The sequence below is a fragment of the Mobula birostris genome, chromosome 25 (genome assembly GCF_030028105.1).
Source record: "Mobula birostris isolate sMobBir1 chromosome 25, sMobBir1.hap1, whole genome shotgun sequence".
Lineage (NCBI taxonomy): Eukaryota > Metazoa > Chordata > Chondrichthyes > Myliobatiformes > Myliobatidae > Mobula > Mobula birostris.
This window is the reverse complement of record NC_092394.1, coordinates 37,689,743-37,702,620: the sequence shown is the minus strand read 5'-3', so window position 1 is coordinate 37,702,620 and position 12,878 is coordinate 37,689,743.

The following is a 12,878-nucleotide window of genomic DNA, read 5'->3' as shown; positions in this document are numbered from 1 at the left end:
TCCTGTGGGTTATGGTCTATACGCCTGTCTTGGATAGTTCTTCATGGGAAGCGCAGAAGTCGGTACTCCTGTCAATTAATTCTGGAGTTCTGGCAAAACTTCCTTCTGTCAGTTCAGTCTAACACATTCTAAAGACATTGTCAACAGGTCAAAGTCCATCTGAGACAATAATCCATTATTTTCACCTATTATAGTCAAAGCAGCAAATGGATTAAATAGAGACTCCTACTGCTGTCTGTAAGGAGCTTGTACATTCTCCCCATGACTACGTGGGTTTCCTCCAAGTACTGCGGATTCCCCTCACAGTCCAAAGACGAACCCATTGGCAGGTCAATTGGTCACTGTAAATTGACCAATGCCTAAACTGGGATTAAATCGGAGGTTGCTGGGTGAAGTGGCCTGAAGGGCCGGAAAGGCCTGTTCTACAGTGTATCTCAATAAATAACTAAATAAGCATCACGATCAAGGGCTCATGATGTTTAAGAATCCTCAAAATCAAATTCAAGGCATAATTCTGCCTTTTGCTTTAGTGCTGATGTAAGAAGATGGGACAAAATTATACGGATTTACCATCATGGCATTTTCTGCGATATGTCCAGGCAGGAATTTTGCAAGAGACTCTGAGAGCTGGGGCTTCCTTCTTCTCCTGACTCCACTGGAACGTTTTAAAACTAAACTTGCCACCAGAGAATGGGGGTGGTTTAGTGCATGTGTCTTGGGGAAAGAAGGATGCTGCTCAAGAATTCTGAGTTCCTGAAAACAGAAAATTCTGGAAACATTCAGCAGTCTAGAAGGCAACAGCGGAAAGAGAAGCAAAGTTAATGTTTGAGGTAGAGACCCTTCATCGGAAAAGGAAAAATGGGAAATCAAGTTAGAGGGGTGGATTGAAGAAAGGAAACATCTCTAGCGAGCTCAGTGTGGCCATGATGATGTGACGCTTAGAGAGCCCCTTGACTGATAGACTAAAGGGAGAATAAACAGGTAAAGGGATTTGCAAAAGCTGTGAACTGCAGCTCAGAGGGTCCTCAGTGAGTGTGCCAACCAGCTGGCAGAAATTCTGATGGGTATTACAACCTCTCTCTCTGTCTCTGGTCTGCTTCAATGCAGCAACCTTCGTACTAATTCCCAAGATGTCAGTGGCAGCATGTCTTAATGACTACAGATCAGTGGCACTCTCTCCTGTAGTTGCCAAATATTTGGAAAAATTGGTCAGGTCCCACATCAAGGACATAATCCCAACAACCCTGGACCAGCAGCAGTTTGCCTACAAGGTGAATAGATCAACTAAAGTCACCATTGGCCTTGACGCTGTCTTGGAACACCTGGAGCACAAAACATCTATGTCAGGATGCTTTTCATTGATTACAGCTTAGCCTTTAACACCATACTACTGAGTGACCTGACTGTTAAACTCCACTATCTAGGTCTCGGTACTTCAACCTGAAATTGGATCTTGGACTTCCTCAATAATCTTACCCACACAGTGAATCTAGGCAGGTGCACATCAGCCCCCTAACCCTGAACGCTGGTGCCCTGCAGGAGTGTGTACTGGGCCCACTTCTCTACTCTCTCTTCACCTCTGACTGCTCTCCTGCTCATGCCACAAACTCAATCATCAAATTTGCAGATGACACAACAGTGATTGGCCCAATCGCAAACAATACTGAATCTGCATATAGAGAGGGGGTGCTGAAACTGTCCAACTGGTGCTGGAACCACAGCCTATCACTCAACATCAAGAAGACAAAAGAAATGATATTTGACTTCAGGAAGGCCAAAGGTCCCAAACAAGCCCCACTATTCATAAATGGTGAGGTACTGTAGTAGAAAGGGTCTCCAGTTTCAACTTTTGGGAATGATCATCACTGAGGAACACTCTTGGTCTGTCAACACAACCTTTATAGAAGGGAAGGCACAACAGGAAATATACTACCTGAGTGCTTAAGGAGAGCTAATCTGCCCCAAAAATTGCTGGCTGAATTTTATAGAGAGCATACTGACATACAGAATGACAGTGTGGTGCTCTAACTACAGCAAGGCAGATCTCAAAGCACTCCAATGGTCATTAGGACAGCTCAGTGCATCATTGGGACTCAACTAACAGACCTGGAGATAGTCCACAACTTTCAATGCCCCCGGTGCACTCGTAACACCTTGAAAAACCCATCCTATCCCGAACACTGTCTGTTCAATCTCCTGCCATCTGGTAGGAGATACAGAAATATCTTAAACAAGACAGTAAGACTGAAAAACAGCTTCTTCTCGAGGGCTGTTGTGCAATTGAATAATGCTACATCCTGAATTGCCAATGGCCTTTGAGTGTTATGGACTATCAAAGTCACTTGTTGCACATAAATATGGGATTTAAAAAAATTAAGCTGTACTGCATGCGTTGCAAATGTCAGTTTTACACGGACAGGAGTAGCACCACAATCTTATTGTCTTGAGCAATGACAATAAAGTTCTATTCTAGAATGGCTGCAAGAAATTAAAACCAGAAGAAGATTGTCGGAAATGCCCAGCAGATCCGATAATGTTTGTGGAGAGAGGAAAACTGAGTTTATATTTACTGATGCAAAACCTACAGCAGGACTGGTCAAGACAGATAAATTGTTTTACCGTAAGACCATAAGACATAAGGACAGAATTAGGCAATTCAACCCTTCATATCTACTTTGTCATTTGATCATAACAGATGTGTTTTCCCTCTCAACCCCATTCTCCTACCTTCTCCCCATAATGTTTGACTTCCTTAATAATCAAGAACTTTACAACCTACGCTTTAAATATACCGAATGACTTGGTTTCCATAGCCGTCTGGCTAAAGAAATACCTCTTCATCTTGGTTCCAAAGGAACATTCTTCTATTCTGAGGCTGTGCCCTCTGGTCATAGTCTCCCCTACTATAGGAAACATTTACCTGAAGTCACTGAAGTGCTGTTGAGACTAAAAGACTGAATTGAGTCTTTATGGAAGATGGATTGTTGACCTCACGATCTACCTTGTTATTGTTTACCTACACTGCCCTTTCCTAATCTCTGTTCTAGATGGCCACCCTACTATTCTGAGGCTGTGAGGCCTTAGGAAATATCCTCTCCACATCCTCTGCCTACCACTTATCTACACAAGAGGTAATGTACAGTACTTAATTAATCCAACAATTAGCTAATCTTTTCAATATGTGAGGAAGTTGGAGCACTTGGAGGTCACCTGTACAGTCATAAGGAGAACGTACAAAATCCACGCAGCACTAGGGGATAGGATTGAACAAACGTCACTGGAGCTGTGAGACAGCAGCGCCACCTGCTGTACCTCAAAACAGCTCCCCTTATGTGGAGAAAGCGCTGAAAAACTTGGAAAAGGATGCTTTGGTTGTTGATAATTAAATTCTATTTATTCTTCAGAGTAAGGATCAATCACTGTGTACCAATGGCGTGTTCTTGATCTTTTTGTAGTCTCAGGGTTATTCACTGTGCAGCTATATAAAGTTTTTTTTCTCAATAAGGTTAATGGTCGCTGACTGTGTAACAGTTAAATTCCTGTGTACTTTTGAGGGCCATGGTCATTCACTGTGGACTTGTACAATCATTTGTTTATTCAGGAAGGTAACATTACACATTACATAAAGTTCCTGCTTATTCTGTTGGGGAAAGGTCAGAGTACTTGCCACAGCAATTCACTGAAGGATGTGAATGATTCTTTGGTGGTGAATTAAGGAATAAAAGATAAGATGTAAACTTGTAAGGGTCCCAGGAAATACAGTCAGTTGAAATATGTTTGTGAATGTACCTTCTACAATTTCAAAAACTCTAGTGTTACAGAGAGGTGGGGTTAGTGAAGGGACAATGGAAAATACAGCTTAGTATTAAGTTTCCTTTATAGATCTGCTCAGTTTTCTATTATGTCATGCTTGCAAAACTGTGGTTCTGAAATTCCTGACTCTGTGTGTGTGCGGTCAAAGTCTGGAATTGAGGGTGGGGGAGGGATTTGAGAAGGGTTGATTGGCACGGCAGAGGTCATGAAGTTCTAACTTCTGGCATATTTCTGCAAGATCATGAGAAATGTTCACATGGTGTGTACCATTGTTGTGTTGAGACGATGTAAGTGATTTTTATTGTGATTGTAAGACCCTGTTGGACATTAGTAACACAGAATACTGCAAGTCTGGTTCACTGGTTCATTGACAAGACCAATAGTGAGGGAGCTGTGTTGCCTCAGTTGTGATGAGGACTTGGCCCTTACTGCAGGGTTGTCTGTTGCAGTCATCCAGGGGAGAAGGTGGCAGTAAGGGATGAAGCAGTGGCCTCTGTGGGCATGTTGGAATCTGTACTGGGTTGGGGGCAGGCCCCTCCCATCAGTACTGCTGTCCAGTATTTGTTCGGTGCTTCCCTCCACTGTTCGCTCCCTGTTGCCTTTTGGTGTTCATTCAGTGCTCCCCTCTCGTGTTCGCTCAGTGGAAGAACAAGCTGGACCAGGACAACTCACCATCATTCTACAGTCATGCTCTTAGGGACTTGAGTTATATTATTTTTTTTCTTTGTGACTGTATGTTTTTCTGCAATTGTAATCATATATGCTATTTGTGCTATGTGCTATGTGCTGTGTGCTGGTGTTAATGTGTTTTGCATCTTGGCCCGGGGGGAACACTGTTTTGTTTGGCTATATTTATGTATGGCTGAATGGTAATTGAACTTGAACCTGAACTAGATCTGGAAATTGAAAGATAGGAAAAACTGATACCATTTGTTCAGAATTAAATTTTACCATTAGCCCATTTCATACTGGACCATGATATTGCAAGTGTAATTGCTGGGACATACTTTTTATTAGCCTCATTGGCATTACTAGAAAGACCAGCATTTATCGTCCATCCCTAATTGCCATTGTCACGTGACCGGCAACAATGATTATCAATTGAGTCAGGCTTTATAAAAACAAACATTTATTAAACTTTGATCAACAATAGAGAAAAATATTCAAACGACTAATCTAACCGGAAGTTAACTGCTATATGGCAACTCTGGAACAGTTCTTATAAGGGAAATGCAAAAACAGTTCTTAAAGTGGTAAATTTGAACACAGTTCTTAATGGTAAATTCGGAAGCCAAGAGATTTATACAGTCAATTAGGAGAGACTTTCCTGAAGTAAAGAATTCCTCGAAGACGTCACGTTACTGCTGATTCCAGCCGGAATCTGCCTTTTCTGCAGGATTCACGATGACGGAAATAAAACGGTTTAAAGGAACTGACTTTTTCCTCTGGCGAATAGACACTGCACTATCCTTCCTACTTTAGCAGGGGATATCTCAGTTGCAGGTCACTTTTACTTAAACAAAGATTCAATAAAGGTCGATCCTCTCCAAAACTGCCAAACGATATCAGCTTTACTTGACTCGGCGAATTCCTGTATTTTGGTAAGGTCTTCACTCTCCAATACTACTTAAAATAGAAAGTAGAACTCCACTTTAAAACAGAACTGCGTCATAAGCCGAATATGCAGCAAAATGGAATATCTAACACAAAACTAAACTGAAAACTAACTGCATCACCAGGGGTCTCCCTTTTATATACCTGTTGAGAACAGGTCATCATGTGACCTCACTGGCAGGAAAATTACATCATGTGACCTCCCCGAGACCATTACATCATCCTCACAAGACAGTCACAATATATCCATGAAGTATGTAACACCATTGACAGTTATCATGTTACATAATTTCAGATGTAGGTCAGACAGAATAAGAAATGCATGGTTCTTCTCTGTAAGCATAAGTGAAAGTGGATATTGGATGAGCTAATGGCAAGAATGACATCTCATCTTCTGCCTAGATATGTTAAATCTCACAGAGCTCAGTCTGAATTTAACTTCGGTTAAGCAGCCTTTCCAGTTTGTTTCAGAACTGGCCAGCTCTGCTGAAAGTTCTCCATCCAGTAACATTAACTCAGTTTTCTCTCCCCACAGATGCTGATTGACCTGCAAAATGTTCACAGCTTTCTGCTCAATTCAAATCGTCTTATGGTCCAGCACTTTATTGCAGGCTGATTTAATTCATTGGTTTCAATTCTCCGACATGTAGGGATAAATCAGGTTATTAATCCAGTCCACCAGCTATATTGTGATACCTCTACTGAAGTCACACTTGAGGTATGCATCCACGCCAGGAGCACCAGACTCAAAAATAGTTACTTCCCCCAAGCCGTCAGACTGATCAACACCTTCGCCTCATTAACCCACCCCACCACATCCTGACCACCGCAACTTTATCAATTACTGTCAGAGTCACAGAAACTCCTGTTTCAAACGTCACTTTACAGTACAATCCATATATAAGCTTATCTGATGTATTTATATTTATTGTGTTTTTATTGTGTTCTTTATGCTTATTGTGAGTTTTTTTATGCTGCATTGGATCTGGAGTAACAATCATTTTGTCCTCTTTTACTCTTGTGTACTGAAGAATAACTTTGAATCTTGTGTCTACTCATGAAGCAAGGACTTTTTTTGTTGGAGTCTACTTTCTGTGTGCTCACTTTGCCTGTCTAGTGTCCCAGATTTACTACCGTAATTGAGTCAATGATAAGATGGTTATAGGACCACAAGATGTGGTATACTAAATATTGGAAGTGAACAATTACTTTATTTTAAGATACTTTTAAGGACTTTCAAGTGATCAACTGTTCCCTGAGCTTCTACAGTGTTTATAAAATTAACACCGAGAGAGAGAGGGCGCTTGAATAAACTTTAGTTTAAGCTCCTCTTGTTTCCTCCATGATAACCTCGATTAGATGCTGAGAATCCATTGAGCTTCACAAGTGGTAGCCTTACTGTTCCTTTGGCCGATGTTGCTACTTTGCATTACTACTAGTTGCAAAAGGGGAATACAACAGTAAAACGCATATTGAACAAGCATTTGGAATTGAGCAAACCTTTGATTGGGGATGCTGTAGAGAATGCTTTAACTATCCTCTTTTATGTGGTAGGAGTGCGTTTCATACTTCATTTCTATGTAGACAGGTAAATTAGGACTTCTGGAGGTAATGATAATTTCATATGGTAATGATTTATGAAATTTCAAATCCATGAGTAAGCACGGTCTTTAGATATCAACTGCTTTCATAGATGTATCTTAAACTGGTTGGCCTCAGTCTTTTCTCTCAGCTGCCTGCAGGCAGTTGTCACATCCTAATCCTGAGCCCAGATCAAAATGACACTTGTTTTCCTCAAGAACATTACCATATGTCAAAACTTGTAGCAATATACTTACATAAAGAGAGGTTATATCGACTTTCATAACGCACCTTCCCGTGATTAATGTGGCTTTTCTTCCACTCTGTTCTGATACTTCCAATTGGGCTTGAGATGTAAAAGTCAAGTAACATTTATTGAGTCCCTTATCCTAAAAAGTTAATGCATTTTGTAGAAAATAAATAATTAAATAGAATAACTCTGCCCACTTCATTTAGGTAGCTGATTTCTCCCATTTGATTCATTGCACAGGTCAGCAGGCAGTATCGGAGTTCATGCTGAGAGGTCTCCCCATGCAGTGCAGTACCAGTCAGCATCTGGGGATATAGAGTGGAAGTTTCATCTGCTGGCTTAGATCCATGTCAGTGCCAGGGCTCTGGGCATCTGTGGGAAAGACCTCTGCCTGACACTGGCCTCGAGTCAGAAGTTCCAGCTTTTGTTAGCTTTCGACTGCTGCATTTAAGATGGAGGATGGAATGATAAATTGGATGATTGTATTACAATGTAGCAGAGACAGAAACAACTGTCAGGGTCATCTACTGTTTTCAGAGCTCATGGTGTGGCCTCCTCTACATTGGTGAGACTCGATATAGATTTGGGGGCTGCTTGTCGAGCACATTTGGCCTGTCCACCACAAAAGGCAGGATTTCCCAGAGGCCACCCATTTCAATTTGACTTCCCATTGCCATTCCGAGTTTTTGGTCCATGGCCTCCTTTACTACTACGATGAGGTGACTCTCGGGTTGGAGGAGCAACACCTTATATTCTGTCTGGGTAGCCTCTAACCTGATGGTGTGAACATCAGGAATTTCTCCCCACCCTCTCTTCCCTCTTTTTCCATTCTCCATTCTAGTCCTTCTCTTATCACTTCTCTTCTCCTCACCTGCCTATCACTTTTCTCTGGTGCCCCTTTTCTTCCATGGTCCATTCTTCTCTCCCATCAGATTCCCTCTTCCTCAGCCCTTTACCTCTTCCACCTAGCACTTCTGAGTTCCTTACTTCATTCTCCCCCCCACACACACCCACCTTCCCCATCACTTAGCCTCGCCTATAACCTGCCAGCTTGTACTCCATCCCCTCCCCTCACCTTCTTATTCTGTCTTCTTCCCCTTATCTTTCCAGTCCAATCAAAGTCCACCCCAAGTGGTGACTGTATATTCCTCTCTATAGTTGCTGTCTGACTTGCTGAGTTCCTCCAGAAATGTCGGCTGTCTCAAGGTCAATGTCATTCTATTGCTAGCTACAAAACAATCTTGTAACTTGGGCTTACTAGAGCAACAGCCTCATGTGGAAATGGGTGACCATCGGATCTGATGCCAGTAGGACTTAGGGCCTTGTCCCAGTTAGAATTAGGTGTAGTCGATGCAGATCTTTGGTGAATTTCTCCAGATATTGATGGGTAAAATTTGCACCTCTCTGCCCACCCAGCAGTTCAAAAGATTCCCTTGGAAGGACATATGTTTTGATGCTTCAATGCAAATAATAAAAGATGTGTGAACATTAGAGAAAAGAGCAAAATATTTCTGAAGTATTTATTAGAAAGAATTATACAGATCCACAATCTCTTATCCGAAATCCTTGGGGCCAGTTGCATTTCGGAATTCAGAATTTTTTGGATTTCAGACCCCGCCCCCCCCCCCCCCGATACCAAAAAAACACGTATGCCCAAGTCCCTTATTTAACTTGTTTCAGTGTGGAGGACTTTAGGACCCGGCGGCACACCAAACCTACGCACATCCTCCCGTATACTTTAAATCATCTCTAGATTACTTATAATACCTAATACAATGTAAATGCTGTGTAAATAGTTGTTATACTGTATTGTTTAGGGAATAATGACAAGAAAAAATTTTATTTCCAACAAAATCATTCAATAAAACATAAAAATATACAGCTTCAAACAAACCGAATCAAACACATGGTAAATGACTTATTGGAATAAATGTAGAATGTCACTGTCACTGTCACTGTCACTATAAAACTTCAGTAACTTGTCTTTCTGTTTATTTAAATCATATACAGTGGTAGTTCTGACACTATTTTCTTCAGTAAGACGCTGCACAGACACACGATCAAGCTTCTGCAATAGCTCCACTTTCTGCATTATTGATAATGATAGATGCTTCCTTCTCTTTTTCTCATTGTTACCCAAAGGGGTATCTGCAGCACTTTTTGACATTTTCACAGTGAAATTAAACACAAAGTCAACAGTGAACGCAAAATATCAGCGAACAGCAAATGCATGTGTAACCAGTACGAGCGCTGAGCCACAATAGAAGTCTGGCAGCCTCTGCTAGTGCTGCCACGTCACACCTGAGTGACTCCAGCTGTTGGCGAAAAAACTTTGGTTTTCGGAGCTCTTTGGATTTCAGAATTTCGGATAAAGGAATGTGTACCTGTAATCCTGATGTCTGGTTAATGCAATGCATAATTTTTCCACCGTTTATATTCATTCATTTAAGCTGAGAATGAATCTGTTCAAAGTGCAACGTAAATTTATTACTACCACGAGACTCATTTTCTTGTAGGCATTCATAGTTGAGGAAAGAAGTACAGTAGAATCAATCAAAAAGCACATGCAAAGACTGACAAATGGTGCAAGTACATAAAGAAACATGTAATGATAATTACACAAATAAACAATAAACAGATAAATAAATACACAAATAAAACTGAGAACATGAGTTGTAGGGTCCTTGAAAGTGAGTTCAAAGGTTGTATTCAATGATCAGTTCATTATTGTGGTGAGTGAAAATGTCCATGATGGCTCAGGGACCTGACGGATGAAGGTTAGTAGCTGTTCCTGAACCTGGTGGTTTGGGACCAAAGGCTCCTGGGATAGCGGCACGGGGGTCCTTGATGATGGATGTTGCTTCCTTGTGGCAATGCTCTTTGTAGATGTGCTCAGTGGTAGGAGGACTTTTCCTAGGATGAACTGGGCTGTATCTACAATTTTTTGTAGGATTTCTTGTTCTTGTGCAGTTGGTGTTTACATACCAGACCATGATGCAACCACTAACGATACCCAACCGACCATTAGTCAGAGTGTTGGATGACATGCTGAATCTGCACTAACTTCTAAGAAAGTAGAGGCACTGCCGTGCTTTCTTTCAAATGGCATTTATGTGCTGGCCCCTGGACATATCCTCTGATATAATAATGCCCAGGAATTTAAAGTTACTGACCCTCTCCACCTTCAATCCCTTAATGAGCACTGGCTCATGGACCCCCAGTTTCTTCCTCCTGTGGTCAATAATCAGCTCCTTCAACTTGCTGATGTTGAGTGAGAGGTTATTGCTGTGGCACCACACATCCAAATCTTCACAGATACACCATATCCGTATCTAGATTTGCCGTCACCTTTGAGTCAGCCAACATCAGCGAATATGGCACATAGCAAACTTGAATCTGGCATTGGAGCTGTTCTTAGCCTCGCAGTTATAATCATAAAGTGAATAGAGCAGGGGGCTAAGCACACAGCCTTGTGCACCTGTGCAGATGGTGATTGTGGAAGAGATGTTGTTGCCAATCTATACTGACTGGAGACTGCAAGTGAGGAAATTGAGGATCCTGTTACACAAGGAGGTAGATGCCTAGGACTTGAAGCTTATTGATTAGTTTTGTGGGGATGGTAGTGTTGAATGTTGAGCTGTTGGCAATAACAGCTACATCCTGATGTATGTATCTTCACTGCCCAAATGTTCCAGCGCTGAATAGAGAACCAATGAAATGGCATCTGCTGTTGACTATTGTGACAGTACACAAAATGGACTCCTCTGGTTGGAGTTGATGTGCTTCATGACCAACCTCCCAAAGTACTTCATCAGTGGGTGTTAGTGCTACTGGACAATAGTCATAACTGTAAGGCCTCTTTCACCTCAGACAGTTGAGGAAGTTTGACTGGCTGCATCACTGCCTGGTATGGGAACTGTACGTCCCTTAATCACAGGACTCTGCAGAGAGTGGTGCAGACAGCCAGTGCATCTGCAGTTGTGAACTTCCCATGATTCAGGACACTTACAAGGACGGGTGTGTAAAAAGGGCCTGTAGGATCATTGGGGACCTGAGTCACCCCAACTACAATCTATTCCAGCTGGTACCATCCGGGAAACAGTACCACAGCATAAAAGCCAGGACCAACAGGCTCCAGGACAGCTTCTTCCACCAGGCCATCAGACTGATTAACTCAAGCTGATTTGAGTGTACTGTACTCTATATTACATTGACTGGTCCATTTATTATAAATTACTATGATTGCACATTGCACATTTAGCTGGAGATGTAATATAAAAATTTTTACTTCTCATGTACATGAAGGATGTAAGAAATAAAGTCAATTCAATTCATTGAGGCAGGTTACCACACTCTTTTTGGGCATCCGAACGATTAAAGCCTACCTGAAACAGATGATTGCTGAAGCGAGAGGTTAAAGATGTCAGCAAGCATTCCAGCCCATTGATTAGCACATGTTTTCAGTATTCGGCCAGGTACACTGTCTAGGCCAGGTGCTTTATGCTGGTTCACCTTTCTGAAGGATGCTCTCATGTCATTCTCAGAGACTGAAATCATAGTGTCCTCAGAAGCTGTAGGAGTTTTTGAAGGTGGATCCATGTTTTGCCAGTCAAAATGAGCATAAAATGCGTTGAGCTCATCTGGGTGCGAAGCCTTGTTGTCACATGTGCTGTTTAGTTTTACTTTGCAGGAAGTGATGGCGTTCAAGCCCTACCACAGCTATTTAGCTTCCTTCTGTTTTTCAAGTTTAGTCCGGAGTTGCCACTTCACATGTGAAGTAGCTTCCTGGAAGTCATACCTGAACCTCTTGTACCTTCTTGGGTCACCAGACTTGAACACAACCGCTCTAGTCTTCAGCAGATTGCAGATCTCTTGTTTCATCTCGGGCTGTTTGTGCATACACGCTCATCCACAAGTACCTTTGTAAAGTCTGTAACAACTGTGGCATATTCATTCATATCCTCTGATGAATCGCTGAATGGCCCAGTCTACCAACTCAAAGCAATCCAGAAGCCACTCCTGTGACCAACTCTTTGTTGTCCTTACTTCTGGGGACTTATTCGTTATCCTCTGCCTGTAGGAAGAGGACAACCAGATGATTAGATTTCCTGAAAAGCAGTCTAGAGCTGGAAGAGCAGGCATTCCTGATTGTAGTGTAACAGTGGTTGAGTGTGTTGGGACTCCTTGTGCTGAAGGTGATATCAATTCTCCAAAAATTTGCATATCATTTGAATTATCCAAAATGTTCAGCAAAGCATACCTCAACAGAAATGGAAGTTCTTTTCATGAGATTAATAATTACCTTTAGTCAACCACCATTGAAAGAGGAACCTATTTTATAATTGGCAGACTGGAATATGCAAATCAAACTGCAATGGAGCAAAATAACTGCAGGTGTTGGAAATGCAAAACCAAAACAAGTTCAAATCCAAAATAAGTTTGTAAGAGTGACCTTGAACAGCTCCATTGCTGACATCAGATCCATCAATCTCGATGATGATTGGCCAGTATGGGTCTGGGTGTCACAGCACCGGGGCAGTGCTGAAGCATCACTTTAGTTAGGCGAATGATCGGTCTGATTCGCTTGTCCAATGGAATCCTGCCGCTGTCTTCTTGGTGA